This window comes from Ahaetulla prasina, chromosome 8 (assembly GCF_028640845.1).
Source record: "Ahaetulla prasina isolate Xishuangbanna chromosome 8, ASM2864084v1, whole genome shotgun sequence".
Taxonomy (NCBI): Eukaryota; Metazoa; Chordata; class Lepidosauria; order Squamata; family Colubridae; genus Ahaetulla; species Ahaetulla prasina.
In genome coordinates this window covers 5,081,020-5,099,780 of record NC_080546.1, presented here as the reverse complement: position 1 = coordinate 5,099,780, position 18,761 = coordinate 5,081,020, and the positions used below count along the sequence as shown (strand labels likewise).

General features: G+C 40.8%; 1 protein-coding gene across 4 annotated transcripts in view; it reads left to right on the top strand.

Annotated features, from left to right (window-relative positions):
* The first annotated feature begins 829 nt into the window (after window positions 1–829).
* The window catches only part of PTPRA (protein tyrosine phosphatase receptor type A), a 156,514-nt gene continuing 138,582 nt past the window's right edge, over window positions 830–18,761 (top strand). For 2 of the 4 annotated variants that reach the window (XM_058193491.1, XM_058193490.1), the window contains exon 1: window positions 830–1,078. The gene's annotated coding sequence lies outside the window, so the exon portion shown is untranslated. Of the gene's footprint in view, window positions 1,108–18,761 lie in introns of all 4 variants that reach the window. The other 2 variants (XM_058193493.1, XM_058193495.1) reach the window with 2 other exon arrangements.

Here is an 18,761-nt window from a genome sequence, read left to right as displayed (position 1 = left end):
AGGTTGGAGACCCTTTGGAAAAGGGAGGGTGGCTGTTGGCATGGCAACGAGCCAGGAAAGGGAGGGAAAAATAGGGAAATAGATTTAACAGGATTTTGGAAGGGACCTCATAGGGTCATCTAGTCCAGGGTCTCAACCTTAGCCTTTAAGACTTGTGGCCTCCACCTCCCAGAGTTCCTCAGCCAGCTTCGCTGGGAGTTGAACCCCCCAAGTCTTATAGGGCCCAAGGTTGGAGACCTCTGATCTAGTCCAGGGCTCTCCAACCTTGGCAACTTTTAAGACTTGTGGACTTTCAACTCGCAGCAAAGCTGGCTGGGGAATTCTGGGAGTTGAAGTCCACACATCTTACAAGCTGGCCAGGGAATTCTGGGAGTTGAAAGTCCACAAGTCTTGAAGACTCGTCAAAGTTGGAGACCCCCCTGGACTAGATGACCTTTACGAGACCCCTTTCCAAAACTCCTGTGAAATCGATTTCCCTATTTCCCCCTCCCTTTCCCCGCCCGTTGCCATGCCAACCGCCTCATTCCCTCCATCCCTCCCTCCCTTTCTTTTCCGAAAGGCGCCGAAGCTTCCCGAGTCCTCACCCCTGTCCCCCAAAGATCGGGCCTAGGGTTTTGGGGGGGGCGGGGCGGAGCGTGCGTGCGTGCGTGGTCCAACCAGAGCCTCCCTCTCATCCGCCCAATCGCCGCGCGGCTTCCATGCGCCAGCGGCCGCGTGGGCCGGGCCTTCGGTGGAGCGCGGGGAGGGGGGAGGGGGGAGAGAGAAAAGGAGCGAGTGAGGTTGCCGCCGCCGCCGCCCGCGAGCGCCTGGTTGGGAAGCCACGCCTTCTTCCCCCCCCTCCAGCCCCCCCCCTCTCCGCCCGCGCTGGCCGTTGCTGCGGCTCCTTCTCTCTCTTCTTCTCGGGCTGCTGTGGAAGCGTCTCCGCCGCCCTCGCTCGCTCGCTCGCTCGTCCCCGTGCATGGAGCGGCACCGCGGTGGCGGCGAGGGCGGGGGGCAGGCTCGGCACCCGCCGCTGGGGAAAGGGAGGTGCCGCCGCCGTCGCGCTCCGGGACCGGAGGAGGAGGAGGAGGAATCTGTGGTGAGTGAGCTCAGCCTGGACCGGCCGTCGTAAGTCCGAGGCGTTTTCTCTCACTCCCCACTCCCCCGCCTCTTCCCTTTCTCCTGGGGTGGGGGAGGCTGGGAGGACAGCCCCTCCAACTCCTCTTCACCCCCCACCCCATATTTTGCACTTTGCACCCCCCACCCTCCTTTTCGGCGTGCAATCTGCCCTCTGTGTTTTTTTTTTTTTTTTTTTTTAAAAGAGGGAGCTGGATTCCATCTCCCATCATCAGCAGCCTCCCCCAAGAGGCCTTCAGAGTCTCCTTTTTAGCTTCTCTTTGAACTCCTTTTTTTTGGGGGGTGGGAAGGGGGTAGACCAGACAAATTCTTCCCCCCCCTTTTCCTTGCCCTTTCCCCTCCCTTCCCAGTGGAAATTTCCTTATTAGTACTATTTTATTATTATTACTATTTTTATTATTTTTATTATTTTATTATTTTATTTTATTATTATTATTATTATTATTATTATTATTATTATTATTATTATTATTATTATTATTTTATTTACACAAAATGATAGTATACACAGCAAACGAGATAATTGTGCTGGATTTCATATCACAGATCACTAGTCGAATACTTCCCAAGCGTTAAGGACCGCGTGATGTATCTGCAAATTATGCGATGATGATGATGATTATTATTATTATCTTTATTTATTAAAGATGAAACAGTCAACTGAACGTTCAAAAAGGCATTCAAATAATAGTAATAATAATTATTATTATTTACTTTATTCATTAAACATGAAACTCAGGCAACGGAACATTCAAAAAGGCATCACAAATACTGGTGCTAATGGTTGATATGGGTTTATTATTATTATTATTATTATTATTTACTTTATTCTATTCATTAAACATGAAACTCAGGCAACGGAACATTCAAAAAGGCATCACAAATACTGGTGCTAATGGTTGATATGGGTTTATTATTATTATTATTATTTACTTTATTCTATTTATTAAAGATGAAACTCAGTCAATTGAACATTCAAAAAGGCATTCAAATTATTATTATTATTCATTAAAGATGAAACTCAGGCAACTGAACATTCAAAAAGGCATTCAAATTATTATTATTATTATTCGTTAAAGATGAAACTCAGGCAACTGAACATTCAAAAAGGCATTCAAATAATAATAATAATAATAATAATAATAATAATTTACTTTATTCATTAAAGATGAAACTCCGTCAACCGAACATTTAAAAATCTATCACAAATATTATTGACCGGTGCTTATTAGTATTAGTATTTGTATTATATACTTTATTCATTAATCATGAAACTCAGCTGAACAATTGTTAGTAGTAGTAGTAGTAGTAGTATGTATTATTAGTATTAGTATTATTTTAATGGAAGGGAGAGGACCTTCCCTCTATCCTTGCCAGCCACCATCCCCCTGGGTTTCCCCCTTCCAGCCTTTGCTTTTAACCTAGTTGTTGCAAGGAAACAAACCAGGTTTACGGGCTGCCCAGCCATGCAAGGCTCCGGGATCACCTTTGCACCCCCCTCAACCCTCCACCCTCCCACCCTGTTGCTGGATGTTTTCCTGACTTCAGGTTACCTAAGATCTAGCTGGAAAAGTATTTCCTACTGCTTTTTCTTTCGATTTAAATTTGCAAAAGGAGTGGGGGCGGAGGGTTGGGAAGAGACGAGAAGAAAAAAAAATTGGAATATTTTTCTGGAGAAGCTGGGTTTTCTGGAGCTGCGTTGCTGACCCTCCCAGATTTTGCAAGTTTGTCTTGATGCGGGAAAACATCCTTATATTCCAAGATACGGGAAGCATGTGTGTGTATGTATGTATTTATATTTTCCGATACAGGAAGCGCATGCATCATTTTTTTGGGGGGGGATCTGGGAAAATATATCTAACCGTGGTGGCTAACAAGGCCCTTCTTTTCTTTTCCGGCAAGGCGGGCGGTGAGGAAGTGAGCCGAGGCCTCTGGCCCAGCCCAGCCCTGCTTGGCATTCAGACAGAGGGCTTTGCACTCTGTTTTTCCTTCTCTCCCTCCGGGGCCGGCCGAGATGCAGGCAGGAATGAGAGCAGAGCCTGTTGTGGAAGGCGGGTTTTGACGCCACCAAGGCCCTTTTGCAAAAGGGGCATTTTATATATTTATTTATTTATTTATTTTATTTATTTATTAAATTTATACGCCTTCTCCCGAAGGACTCAGGGCGTTCACAGCCAATAAAATAGACAATATATAAATACAGTTTAAAATACACTTAAAAACTTATTAAAATTGGCCACAATTAAAATTTAAAACTAAAACCCATTTAAAACCCATAAATTTAAAACTAACCCAGGCCAGCGAGATAAATAAGTAAGTTTTAAGCTCGGAAAGGTCTGGAGGTCCGGGAGTTGACGAAGTCCTGGGGAGGTCGTTCCAGAGGCGGAGCCCCACAGAGAAGGCCCTTCCCCTGGGCGTCGCCAGACGACACTGTCGCGCCGACGGCACCCTGAGGAGTCCCTCTCTGTGAGAGCGCACGGGTCGGTGAGAGGTATTCGGTAGCAGCAGGCGGTCCCGTAAGTAGCCCGGCCCTATCCCATGTGTGTGTGTGTGTGATGTATGTATCAATATGTATATGTAATATAATAATACAATATAGATTATAGAATTTTTATTGGCCAAGTGTGATTGGACACACAAGGAATTTGTCTTGGTGCATATGCTCTCAGTGTACATAAAAGAAAAGATACCTTCATCAAGGTACAACATTTACAACACAATTGATGGTCAATATATCAATATAAATCATAAGGATTGCCAGCAACAAGTTATAGTCATACAGTCATAAGTGGAAAGAGATTGGTGATGGGAACTATGAAACGATTAATAGTAGTGCAGATTCAGTAAATAGTCTGACAGTGTTGAGGAATTATTTGTTTAGCAGAGTGATGGCCTTCGGGAAAAACTGTTCTTGTGTCTAGTTGTTCTGGTGTGCAGTGCTCTATAGCGTCGTTTTGAGGTAGGAGTTGAAACAGTTTATGTCCAGGATGCGAGGATCTGCAAATATTTTCACGGCCCTCTTCTTGATTCGTGCAGTATACAGGTCCTCAATGGAAGGCAGGTTGGTAGCAATTATTTTTCTGCAGTTCTAATTATCCTCTGAAGTCTGTGTTTTCTTGTTGGGTTGCAGAACCGAACCAGACAGTTATAGAGGTGCAAATGACAGACTCAATAATTCCTCTGTAGAATTGGATCAGCAGCTCCTTGGGCAGTTTGAGCTTACTGAGTTGGCACAGAAAGAACATTCTTTGTTGTCCCTTTTTAATGATGTTTTTGATGTTAGCTGTCCATTTGAGATCTTGCGATATGATAGAACCCAGAAATTTGAAGGTTTCTACTGTTGATACTGTGTTGTCAAGTATTGTGAGAGGTGGAAGTATGGAAGGGTTTCTCCTAAAGTCTACCACCATTTCTACGGTTTTGAGTGTGTTCAGTTCCAGATTGTTTTGGTTGCACCACAAGGCTAGTCGTATATAATATAACAACAGAGTTGGAAGGGACCTTGGAGGCCTTCTAGTCCAACCCCCTGCCCAGGCAGGAAACCCTACTACACCATCTCAGTCAGATGGTTATCCAACATTTTCTTAAAAATTTCCAGTGTTGGAGCATTCACAACTTCTGTGTATGTGTATATGTGTATGTGTATATATGCATGTATGTGTATATATGTGTATATATGTATGTGTATACATACATAAAGCGGGGGCAAAAGGAAAAGGAAATATTTGGGTGGGATTAAGAGCCACTGGAGGTCGTCTCCACTTTTGTCTTTGGTGGTCTCAATCCATCCATACTGATGGATTGAGAACCGGACAATCACTTGTCTGAAATGGTCTAGGGCAGGGGTGTCCAACCTTGGTCCCTTTAAGACTTGTGGACTTCAACTCCCAGAGTCCCTCAGCCAGCAAAGATGGCTGAGGAACTCTGGGAATTGAAGTCCACAAGTCTTAAAGGGACCAAGTTTGGACACCCCTGGTCTAGGGTCTGCTGCTTGAGCAGCGGGGCTGGACTAGAAGACCTCCAAAGGTCCCTTCCAGGTCTGTTCTGGTTCTGAGATTCAGTACAGGCAGTCCTTGATTTAAATCAGGGGTCTCCAACCTTGGTCCCTTTAAGACTTGTGGACTTCAACTCCCAGAATTCCTCAGCCAGCTTTGCTGGCTGAGGATTCTGGGAGTTATCCAATCTTAAACCAATGAGACCCCATAACCACTGAAAAAAAAAGACCTATGGCCATTTTTCACACTTAACGACCGTTTCGGCATCCCCAGGGTCATGTGATCAAAAGCGAGGTGCGCGGCAACTGACTCATATTTATGACGGATGCCCTGCGCCGGGATCACGTGATCCCTTTTTGCGACCTTCTGACAAGCCAAGCCAATGGGGGAAGCCGGATTCACTTAACAACCTTGTTAGTGATTGAACAGCTGCAGTGGCTTCCCTTAACAGCCGTGGCAAGAAAGGTCGTAAAACGGGGCAGAAGTCACTTAACCACTGTCTCGCTTAGCAACAGAAAATCTGGGCTCGGTTGTGGTCGTGAGTCGAGGACTGCCTGTAGAGAAATGAAAGCTTGATATACTTGGGAAACAGTTAGTGGCAGAAATGTTGCGCCCAGTTGTGATTGTAAATCAAGGACTTTAAATACAGGTATTTAAAGGTGGGTTTTGAGGGGCCCTTGGTGTTTTCTAGCTTTGGGTGTTTTCTTGCAGACGTCTCATGACCCAACTAGGTAATGTTATCAGTGCTTGAAGGTAGTGGAGTTGCTGGAGAGCAGGAGGAGGAGGAGGAGATGGATTGTAGGGGCCTTAGTGCTCTCTGAGCTTGGTAGTTTCCTTGCAGACGTCTCATGACCCAACTAGGTAACTTTATCAGTGTTAGAAGGGCCGTGGTGGCTCAAGGCTATAAGAAGCCTGTTATTAAAACCAGCTGCCTGCAATTACTGCAGGTTCAAGCCCCACCAGGTCCAAGGTTGACTCAGCCTTCCATCCTTTATAAGGTAGGTAAAATGAGGACCCAGATTGTTGGGGGGGCAATAAGTTGACTTTGTAAATATACAAATAGAATGAGACTATTGCCTTACACACTGTAAGCCGCCCTGAGTCTTCGGAGAAGGGCGGGATATAAATCAAATAAAATAAAATAAAATAAATAAATAAAAAATAGAAGGGAGTAGAGTTGGTGGAGAGGAGGAGGACGACGACTGTGGGGTCCCTGGTGCTCTCTGAACTTGGTGGTTTTCTTGCAGACGTCTCATGACCCAACTAGGTAATGTTATCAGTGCTTGAAGGCAGTGGAGTTGCTAGAGAGCAGGAGGAGGAGGAGGAGATGGATTGTAGCGGCCTTAGTGCTCTCTGAGCTTGGTGGTTTCCTTGCAGACGTTTCATGACCCAACTAGGTAACATCATCAATGCTAGAAGGCAGTGAGGTTTACAAGTATATAAGCAGATAACAAACCCCCCCACTCCCTATTAGCACTGATGAGGTTACCTAGTTTGGGTAATGACACTTCTTCAACAAAGCCACCAAGCTCAGAGACCACCAAGGACCCCTCGTTTCAACCCTGCGCTACATATATTTTCATTTAAATGTGGATTTTAGTAGGAGCCAACCCTGTTCCCGCAGTGTCGTTTTTCTCCCTTTCCTCTCGGTGCTTAAAAAGGAGTTTGAAGGTTGCTTTTTCTTCTTGCTTTTTTGAGATATTCCTTGGAGAAGACCTTCCTCCTCATCACACGCTGGGGATATGAACTGTGGCTTAAAATGTCAACGGGTTGGGCTCTTCCTTATCTCTGGGCTGCATCACGGGAAGTGCCTTGTAACTCAAACCCCAGACTGTTTGACTCTTTGACGTCCACCCTCGTGTGCTCTGACAACAGCAGGGATCCAAACTTGATCCCCTCGAGAAGGGATCAACTAGGAATCTGCCCCGGAACCCTGGTTTGGCTTCGCCCATGGAGCAAACGGGAAGATTCTGTGACTCGAACCTTTTAAGTCAGTTGCAACTGCAGAATAAATAACATTTTGTTCTCTGAAAAGCTTTGTGCTCTTTCCAAAAGGCCCATGGATTTTAAACTGATTATTTACTTATAATTTGTGCAATTTTCCTCCTTTGGAAATTCATCTTTAGAACATCATGGGGTACCTAAAATGTTCCTGTGATGCATTTTTTTAAAAAAAAATCTGGATATAATGAAACCTCTTTGTAATAGCAGATCTGTCTTTCTCCTTATGGACTGAATGTTCTGTCTTCCAGAAACTTCATGCAGTATTGTTCTAGGGAGTGGGATCTGTCTGTCTGTCTCTCTCTGTCTGTCTGTCTGTCTACCTACAGTATCTATCTATCTATCTATCTATCTATCTATCTATCTATCTATCTATCTATCTATCTATCTATCTATCTATCGTATCTATATCTATCTATGGTATCTCTCTCTCTCTCTCTCTCTCTCTCTCTCTCATCCCTCTTATCTATCTATCTATCTATCTATCTATCTATCTATCTATCTATCTATCTATCTATCTATCTATCTATAGTATCTATATCTATCTATCTATGGTATCTATATCTATCTATGGTATCTATCTCTGTCTAGCTACCTACCTACCTACCTACCTACCTACCTACCTACCTACCTACCTACAGTATCTATCTATCTATCGATCGATCGATCTATCTATCTATCTATCTATCTATGGTATCTATATCTATCTATGGTATCTATCTCTGTCTAGCTACCTACCTACCTACCTACCTACAGTATCTATCTATCTATCTATCTATCTATCTATCTATCTATCTATCTATCTATCTATCTATCTATCTATCTATGGTATCTATCTCTGTCTATCTATCTATCTATCTATCTATCTATCTATCTATCTATCTATCTATCTATCTATCTATCTATCTATCTATGGTATCTCTCTCTCTCTCTCTCTCTCTCTCTCTCTCACATCCCTCTTATCTATCTATCTATCTATCTATCTATCTATCTATCTATCTATCTATCTATCTATCTATCTATCTATCTATCTGTCTATCTTGTAATTCCTCGTCAGATTTTGTTATTCCTACATTTCAAAGTTGATTTCTCCATTAAGGTTATTAGCTTCTTGACATTTGTATTTAAAGAGAATAATTGTCTTATTTAGCCACGTCTCCCATCTGTTGCAATCCTTTGAATTGGGGATTATAATACCAGTTGAAGTTTATATGTTTGTGTGCGAGACAGGCACATGCATATATTCCAATAAAGGAAGAATTATTGATTAGAGCGGAGGCTGGCAAGGCCTGGAAAATTGGTTTGGAAGGTAGCTATAATTTTGAATTATTTGGAAATCAAAGGAGTAATGTGACAGTTTTAAGATTGAGTCAACGGATTAGGGCTGGCTACAAAAACCATGTGATCATTTTTTAACAAGGTTTTTTTTATCTTTTCCATCTTTTCAAGTTAGGAGGAAAAATTGAGTGGTTTCTTTTGAACTTACTGTATGTAGACTGTTAACTGTTGCAAAACTTTTACCTCCAGTTGTGCAAAGCTAGCGTTGCTACTGAGTTTGTGTAGCTTATTAAACAAGCAACAGTATTGGATCAAACTCAACATTTCCTTGCAGACTAGAAAGTTAAATTAATTGAAAAGAAACATAATGGTGGATTAAACACCACAGTGATGCTTCATGATAAAAAGTCATGGAGTTTCCAGACACCAATTACAGAACTGAGCACTAATTTTGAGTAAATTAATCTAATAATTAATGGACGGGGGGAAAAATACACGCTAACTCTGCAATCATCCCCAAGGATTGCAAATTCCTCCTTAAATGCAGCTAGTCCTCACATCTTTCTTGGCATCACCAAGGCAGAACTAGAACTCTCAATCTCCTAGGTTCTAACCCCTTGCCTTTCACCACTGCACCACACTGTCTTTCCTGCATGATATAGTCGTTGTGGTGAAGGAATGCTTTTTGAAATGATACTCTCACCCACAGATCCTTGGATAGATTGTTAAAGTTAATTTTAAAAGCACAAATCAACATTAGGGAAGGAGGACTTTAATAAGAAAAATAATAAGAAAAAGATCATTTTCAGCTCGTAGAGTAGAGTAGAGTAGAGTAGAGTAGAACAGAATACAGAATACAACAGAAATATTACAGAACAGAATAAAGAATAGAACAGAACAAAATACAGAACAGAAACAGAATAGAATGAATAGAACAGAACAGAACAGAAATAGGACAGAACAGAATATAGAACAGAACAGAATACAGAATACAGAATAGAACAGAAACAGAACAGAAACAGAATAGAATGAATAGAACAGAACAGAAATAGGACAGAACAGCAGAATACAGAACAGAAACAGAATAAATAGAATAGAGTGGAATAGAAACGGAATGGAATGGAACAGAATCAAAGAACAGAAACAGAACAAAAGAGAACAGAATAGAATAGAGAACGTACACAGAACAGAATAGATTAGTAAACAGAATAGAATAGAATAGAAACAGAACAGAACAGAATAGAATTTTTTATTGGCCAAGTGTGATTGGACACACAAGGAATTTGTCTTGGTGCATATGCTTTCGGAGTACATAAAAGAAAAGATACATTCATCAAGATTCACTACAAGATTCCTATATTCCTGGGCAAGCTCCAGACATGCAATAGAGAATATAAATATAGAACAGAAACAGGAAATGATTATTTATAAAAAACTTTTGTATGCTGAAGGAGGTAGCTTGCAATTAAAATCTTTACAGGTATTAAATGAAGAAGGGAGGAAATATGCTTGGTTTCAATATAGGCAACTAAGTGCTACATGGAAAGAAGATCAAAAAATTGGTATAATGCAAAGGGAGGAAAATTTAATAAAGCAAATTAGAAATCAGACCCAGGAGCATATAAAGAGATTGTACAATGTGTTGCTTGAAATAGGTTCGGAAAAGGATTTGGTAAAGGACTGTATGATAAAATGGGCACAGAATATTCAGGAACCAATAATGTTGGTAATATGGGAGAAAATCTGGGTTAGAAATGTTAAGTTTACACAAGCACAGAATCTAAGGGAAAATTTTTATAAGATGTTTTATAGATGGCACTTAGATCCCAAAAAATTATCATGTATATATCCTGATATCCAAGTGAAACGTTGGAAATGTGACTGTGATGACGCTACATATTTTCATATTTGGTGGACTTGCAAGAAAATTAAGGCCTTTTGGATAAGAATTTGGTGGATTATTCAAAATGTCTTGAAGAAGAAGATAAAGTTCCTGCCGCAATTTTTCCTTTTGGGAATTATAACGGATTGTACAGTGACTGAGATTAAATTGATCTTGAACTTAATAACAGCAGCAAGGCTGCTGATTGGACAATATTGGAAGAAAAAAGAGTTACCTACAACAGAAGAATGGATATTGAAAGTTACTAACTTGGCGGAGATGGCTAAAATCTCAGCCTTTTTGAAAGACAATACGCAGGAAAGAGATTTAATTGAATGGAAAAAATGGATTGATTATTTACAAAACAGATATCAGATTAAGAGATATCAGATTGCCTTTGAATAATTAGGAACTAATTTGAATAATTAGGATAATTAGGCATTGGACCGGGATATTTACGGGACCGCCTGCTGCCGCCAGTTCCCTCCCATTGTCCGGTACGTCCAGTGCGCGCTCACAGGGAAGGCCTTCTTAGGGTGCCGTCGGCTAGGCAATGTTGGCTGGCGGCCCCCAGGGGAAGGGCGTTCTCTGTGGGGGCCCCGGCTCTATGGAACAAGCTGCTGGTGGAACTCCGTCTCCTCCCTGATCTCCGGACCTTTAAACGCGAGCTCAAGACTTTCTTTATTCACCAAGTGGGGCTGGCCTGATTGATTTTAGTATGGGGGGGTTTTAGTGGGTTTTAATAGGGTTTTAGTTTTTGATAAAATTTTAGCTAATATGTTAAGTATACAGCAGTTGAATCAGATTTTTAAACTTGTTATAGTATTTTAATTTGTTTAGGATTTCTGTCGTTTTTATTGGCTGTACACCGCCCTGAGTCTTCGGAGAAGGGCGGTATAAAAATATGAATGAATGAATGAATGAATGAATGAATGAATAAATAAATAAATAAATAAATAAATAAATAAATAAATATTATTTTAGAATGTAATGGGGGAGGTTAGGAAATGAAAAGACTCGGATGAGGTTAATTGGATTAGAAGGGAAAATTTTACTCTTATGTTTGGTTTATGTGTAACAATACCTTGTGATTGACCCGGGAGTGGGGGTGGGGGTGAAGGGAGGGGAGGGGGTTTTGAGGGGGGAGGGGGGAAAAAGGAGGAAAACTATTTTTGTTTGTTAAAACTTTTTCAATAAAAAAAAAGATTCATAAGGTACAACACTTAATGATAGTCATAGGGTACAAATAAGCAACCAGGAAACAATCAATATAAATATAAATCATAAGGATTACCAGCAACAAGCTTGCAGTCCTGCAGTCAAAAGTGGGAGGAGATGGGCGATGGGAACGATGAGAAGATTAATAGTCGTGCAGACCAATCTGTTCAAATAGGTTTTGGGTCAAGGTGTTCTCAAGGCAGGATGAAATTGTCCCCGGCTTCTCCAGAGACTCCGGTCCAAGGGAAAAAAAAAAGTTAATAATCTAGATCCTGGAGTTATTTTACAGATTCAAAACTAGGGCTGGCATTTCTTCCTAGTTCAGACTAGGATGGTTTTTTTTTTGTAAGAACAGAGTGCTTTCTGAGCTTGCTTGTTTCCTTGCAGGCGTTTTGTGACCCAGCGAGGTAACATTATCAGTGTTAGAAGGGTGTGGGGATTAGTGGGAGGGGGAGGATTATATGCAGGTCTTTCCTGCATTTTTTTTAGAGGGGAAAAATGGGTTGAGTTCCTTAGGGGCCCTTGGTGCTCTCTGAGCTTGCTCGTTGTCTTGCAGACGTTTCATGACCCAACTAGGTAATATCATCAGCGCTAGTAAGGAGTGCTGTTTGATGTCAGTCTATATGCTGGTGTCTTGCCTCTTTAGATGGGTGGAGGCAGAAATTCTTTGGTTGGGCTGTTTACTGATGGCTCTTTGGCCCTTTCTTGATTGAGGGGGGGAGTTAATTTACTTAATTTTTGGCCTCAAATTAACCTTGGGGTTAATCTATCCTGGTCTGAGTGCCGATTCCTGGTGGAGAGATGTTGAAGTCCTTTTGTTCTCCTTTGGGTTGGTTGATTGTCTCTTTTGCATCGTCTATAGAACAGGGGTCTCCGACCTTGGCAACTTTTAAGACTTGTGGACTTCAACTCCCAGAATTCAGCTTTCCTGGCTGAGGAATTCTGGGAGTTGAAGTCCACAAATCTTGAAGCAGCCAAGGTCGGAGACCCCTGTTCCATAGATGTGGTTAATGTCTATGCGTGTCTATTGAGGGCTGATTTGTCAGAGTGGCAGTTCTTCTAGAAATTCCCTGGCACTTTTGGACTTAACCTGGTCTAAGAGGGTCACATTTCCCCAATTGAAACTGCGGTTAATTAAATCTGTCCGTATGTTGGGAAATGAAAGGATTTTCATTCATTCGTGCCTTCTGACTGCCAGTTGGTGTTCGGGGATGCCATCTGCCAGCCTTCTGCCTGTTTGTCCTACATAGTGACCGTTGGCAGTCCTTACATTGTACGTTGTTGATGAACCTTGTTTTTTTCTTCTGGGGTTGCTGGGTCTTTTGGTTTGCTTAAAATGACGCTATAGAGCACTGCACACCAGAACAACTAGACACAGGGACAGTTTTTTCCCCGAACGCCATCACTCTGCTAAACAAATAATTCCCTCAACACTGTCAAACTACTTACTAAATCTGCACTACTATTAATCTTCTCATAGTTCCCATCATCCATCTCCTCCCACTTATAACTGTAACTTCATTGCTTGTATCCTTACGATTTATATTGATATTGATTGTTTCTTGATTGCTTATTTGTAGCCTATGACTATCATTAAGTGTTGTACCTTATGATTCTTGATGAAGGTATCTTTTCTTTTATGTGCACTGAGAGCGTGTGCACCAGGACAAATTCCTTGTGTGTCCAATTACACTTGGCCAATAAAAAATTCTATTCTATTCCATTCCTATTCCTATTCCTATTCCTATTCCTATTCCTATTCTATTCCTATTGTATTCCATTCCATATTCTATTCTACTCTACTCCCTTCCACTCCATTCCATTCCATATTCTGTTCTGTTCTGTTCTGTTCTATGGCTGTTTGGAAGGGCTTTTTTTGGCTTGTAAGAACTCCTTGAAAAGCTCAAATGATGGTTTCTTTTTCCTTAAAGGGCAGGACCCAAAATCTTGGCCCACTTGGAAGTTCTTGGCTTGTGTGAATGACAAGAGCGACAAGCTTTGCGGTGGTCAGTGAGAGAGTCGTTTTTCTCTTGAACCCATCACCGGTACAGATAGTCCTCGACTTACAAGAGTTCACTTAGTGATTGTTCGAAGTTAAACAGCACTGGAAAAAAGTGACTTATGACTGTTTTTCACACTTATGACTGGTTGTTAAGGGAACCTGGCTTCCCCAATGACTTTGCTTGTCAGAAGGTTGCAAAAGGGGATGGTGTGACCCCCCTGGAACACTGCAGCCGTCATAAATGTGAGTCGGTTGTCAAGCATCTGAACGTAAATGACATGACCGCAGGGAGGCTGCAACGGTCATAAGTGTGAAAAATGATCCTAAGTCTTTTTTCAGTCCACTTGTAATTTTGAACGGTCACTAAGCGAACTGTTGTAAGTCGAAGACTATCTGTAATAGGAACAAATAGGGGAGGGAAAAGGGAAGAGAAAAGTGTAGATAAGAAGGAAGGAAAGGAAGGAAGGAAGAAGAAAAAGAAAAGAAAGAAAGGAAAAGGAAGGAAGGAAGGAAGGAAGGCATTGACTCCCGACTCTCTTTGGTACAGTAGAACAAGAAGTAATATCAAACCTCAAATATTTACTTTTGTATCATAATATAAACTAGGCATTTCTATAACAACAGATCTATCTAATCAGTGAAACCCAAAATCAAAGTTTCATTTTTCCCCCCCCACCTCGAGCACAAAGTCCAGAAGTGGTTTCCGAGCTGAACCAAATTTACTTGTGTTAATTCTCACTGTTTTCAGTGTCATCGTAAGTCCAAATGTTTGCTAAATGAATGTTCGTAGGTCAAGGACTACCTGTACAAAATGCAGGAACTGAGCTTTCCGACACTTTATAATGGTTGCAGTCCTGGCTGTATGGAAAATTGTGACATTTTGATGTAATCAAAACAGAGATGCCAACATTGATAAAATGCCACGTGCTTTGCAACTTACACCTTGTGAAGAAACGCAGCTGTTTGGACTTCACGGAGAGCTGGGGGGGGGGGGAAGAAAAAATATTTAAAGGAAACAATGATAAACGTGTAATTGCCATTGTAACTCAAATTTAGGACACCGCTCATCCGATTGTACGTTTCATGGAACCGTAAGTAAGCATAAGCTGACGCAGCGTCTGCGTGTCTCGAGTAAACACAGCGTTGTTGTGTAAACTTGAACATGTTTGCTACAGCTGCTTACAGATTCAAATTGAGAAAGCGGCGAGTATTATGGGCACAACAGTTTGGATACTCTTGTAATGAATACTTTGTGGTTTCTTCCTTCGGCAAAAACAACAACTCTCTTGTCAGCCGAAGATTTTTATTCTTACTTTCCCTTCTCTCCCCCCCCCCCCTCTTTCTTACAGAAGTTTTCAAAGTTCAGAAATATTCTTGTCGGTATTGCGTGTTGGAGAGCTCCTCAAATAATAATAATAATAATAATAATAATAATAATAATAATAATAATAATAATAATAATAATAATAATAATAATAATAATAATAATAATAATAATAATAATATAATAATAATAATAATATTTTAATTTGTATACCGCCCTTCTCCCGAAGGACTCAGGGCGGTGCACAGCCAGAATAAAAATACAAAGAGAAACAATACATATAATATTAAGAACACCCCTTAAAAAACTTATTCAATTGGCCAAAAATTTAAAATACAATAACACCCTTTAAAAATTTACAAAAATTTAAAACCCATAAAAGTAAATTAAAAATTTTTAAATCATTAAAATTTTAAAATATTTTAATGCTATTTAATAAATTTTGAAGCCCAAAGATTGTGAAGACTATTCTAAAACTTTTTTTTTTTTTTTTGCATTCTTTACTTGGAAGAACTTTGGGGTTGATTTGGAGATGCGTTTTGGATTTTTGACTCGTTGAAAGATCTAATCTCTTTTCCGCTTTATACCTTTTTTTTTTTTGGAAAAAGTTTTTATTTTATTTTTAAACAAACAAACACATAATACATCAATCCTTCCGTGTGTCACCTCAGTGTTTCTTCCATGACTACTACTTCTTTTTGTTACTCCTCCTATCTTCATTTCTCCCTTGGTGGTTCCCATTTCTCTATTTACATTATTCCCCCCCAAAATACATTTAATATAACATTCTCCTGTTTGATTATCAAAATCTTTATCAGTATCTCTTTTATAACCGATCATAAAATTTCCCCCATATCATAAAATATTCCGTATCTTCTCTCTCTTTAATCATCAAAGTTAATCTCTGCACAATCTAATTTTTTTCTAATTACTTCCCCTTTCAAAGGTATTTTCTCTGCTTTGCATCTTTGCGCAAATGCTATCCTTGCTGCAGTTATTATAAAGGTAAAGGTTCCCCTGACACATACGTGCTAGTCGTTCCCAACTCTAGGGGACACTGCTCATCTCCATTTCAAAGCCGAAGAGCCAGTGCTGTCCAAAGATATCTTCATGTGGCCAGCATGACTCAAAGCCAAAGGCACATGGAACGCTGTTCCCTTCCCACCAAAGGTGGTCCCTATTTTTTCTACTTGCATTTTTTACCTACTTTCGAACTGCTAGGTTGGCAGAAGCTGGGACAAGTCACGGGAACTCACCCCATTACGCGGCAGCACTAGGGATTCGAACCGCTGAATTGCCAACCTTTCGATCGACAAGCTCAGCGCCTTAGCCACTGAGCCACCTCATTATATGTATAATCAAATATGTATTTTCTTTACTAATTTTCTCTGATAGGATATCCAATAGGAACAACTCAGGTTTTAAGTCAATGTGTTGCTGGGTCATGTCTTCTAACCATGTCTGAATGCTGCTCCAATAGTCTCTCGCTTCTGAACACGTGCACCAAGCTTTACACCTTGAGTGAGTGTGGGATTTAGGGCATGAAGACCCACAAAAAAGTCCGATAGAACCATCCAGAAACTGGTCAAGAATGGGATTTATATGACTTGCTTGAAAAAAAAGTTTAGGTGACACTTCCTGTAGATCTGCAGCGGCCTGGGACAGTTGTCAAAAGACAGTCTTTCCTGTGACCTAACTTCAAGAGTTTGCGGAAGAGAACTTCGAACGGCCTGAAGATTTTTAAATCAATGTTTAAATAAAATATTTTGGAATAAACAAATAAAAACAAATACTGAACTGTTAGTCCATAATGAACAGAACAAAGGGGTCCTTGGTGCTCTCTGAGCTTGGTGGTTTTCTTGGAGGCATTTCGTGACCCAAACTAGGTAACATCATCAGTGCTAATAGAATAGAATAGAATAGAATAGAATTTTTATTGGCCAAGTGTGATTGGACACACAAGGAATTTTTCTTTGGTGCATATGCTCTCAGTGTACATAAAAGAAAAGATACCTTCATCAAGGTACAACATTTACAACACAATTGATGGTCAATATATCAATATAAATCATAAGGATTGCCAGCAACAAGTTATAGTCATACAGTCATAAGTGGAAAGAGATTGGTGATGGGAACTATGAAACGATTAATAGTAGTGCAGATTCAGTAAATAGTCTGACAGTGTTGAGGGAATTATTTGTTTAGCAGAGTGATGGCCTTCGGGAAAAAACTGTTCTTGTGTCTAGTTGTTCTGGTGTGCAGTGCCCTATAGCGTCGTTTTGAGGGTAGGAGTTGAAACAGTTTATGTCCAGGATGCGAGGGGTCTGTAAATATTTTCACGGCCCCCTTCTTGATTTGTGCAGTATACAGGTCCTCAATGGAAGGCAGGTTGGTAGCAATTCTTTTTTCTGCAGTTCTAATTATCCTCTGAAGTCTGTGTTTTTCTTGTTGGGTTGCAGAACCGAACCAGACAGTTATAGAGGTTATATATAGGGAGTGGGGTTTGTTCTCTGCTTATATAGGTGTAAACCCCACTGCCTTCTATCACTGATGATGTTACTTAGTTGGGTCATGAAACGTCTGCAAGAAAACCACCAAGCTCAGAGAGCACCAGGGACCTCACAGTCATCCTCCTCTTCCTCTCCACCAACTCCACTCCCTTCTAGCACTGATAAAGTTACCTAGTTGGGTCATGAGACGTCTGCAAGCCCCAAGAGTACTAAGGATCCTACAATCCATCTCCTCCTCCTCCTGCTCTCCAGCAACTCCACTGCCTTCTAGCACTGATAAAGTTACCTAGTTGGGTCATGAAACATCTGCAAGGAAACCACCGAGCCCAGAGAGCAGCAAGGAGCCCGCAGTTTAACCCTGAGCTGCAAATATTCTCCTTTATTGGAAATAAAGGGGCGAGAGGTGAACAGTTTGAAGGGGGGGAAAAAAACAACATTTTGCCAATTGTAAGGACAAGCGAGTCTCTATTTCAGGATCATGTGGCAGCAGGAAATACTGTATTGGTAGAAGAAAGAATAGATTCAATTGAATGTCATCATGCCCTAGAATGCTAGCGTCCCACCATTGGTAAACAAAATATATATTTGAGCAAAGACGATCCAAAAATACGTCTTCAACTCAATCATGGCAAGGTTAGAAGGAGTCTTCCAAGATCCCAGACTTGAATACATCGCTGGGGAACATTTCAATATTTTGTGTGCAAGGGGGAGCTAAGAATATTTTCAAGAATATCGTACGAGAACTCTGCAAAGAAGAACTGGGGGGGAAAGGAAGAATGGGAAGATTTTTAGCTAGTTGAAAGGGTTGAGAAGCTGTTGCGTCTGTCAAGGAACTGCTGCAAAATATTGATTGAAAGAGCGTGCAAACTTTTATACCTGTGAATATTCTCTGTTTTCTCATTCTAAATCTGTAAACAGCGGCGCCTAAATAGGAAATATGTATTGACATTTGCAAAAAGATGTTGTTTTTAGCTCTGCACCCTGTACGATTTTTGCCAGCTTCTATTTATTTAGAAAGTTTTGATGTCTGAACTTAGTGGCCCGTGACTAATACATTAAATTTCATAATTAAATTTCATAATTAATTGTAATTATAATAAATATAATAATTTTAGTCTTCCACTAAGTGGCTTCTCTTCTACTATAATCAAAATTTACTCCTGATTAATCCACAGTGTGAATCGGTTATCCTGGTTAAGAGTCAGATAAACCCCTTTTGCTTTGTGGTGATCCATCCTTCCTCCTGTCGCTTCCTCCCTCCTTCTCTTCTTTTTTCTTCATCTTCCCTTTTTCCTTCCTTCCTTTCATCAGTCCATCGATCCATCCAAAATTCCAGGCCTGCCTTCCATCCATCCATTCCTTCCCCCATCCATCCAAAATTCCAGATCATCAAACCATAATTCTAGGCCTTCCTTCCTTCCATCCATTCCTCCAT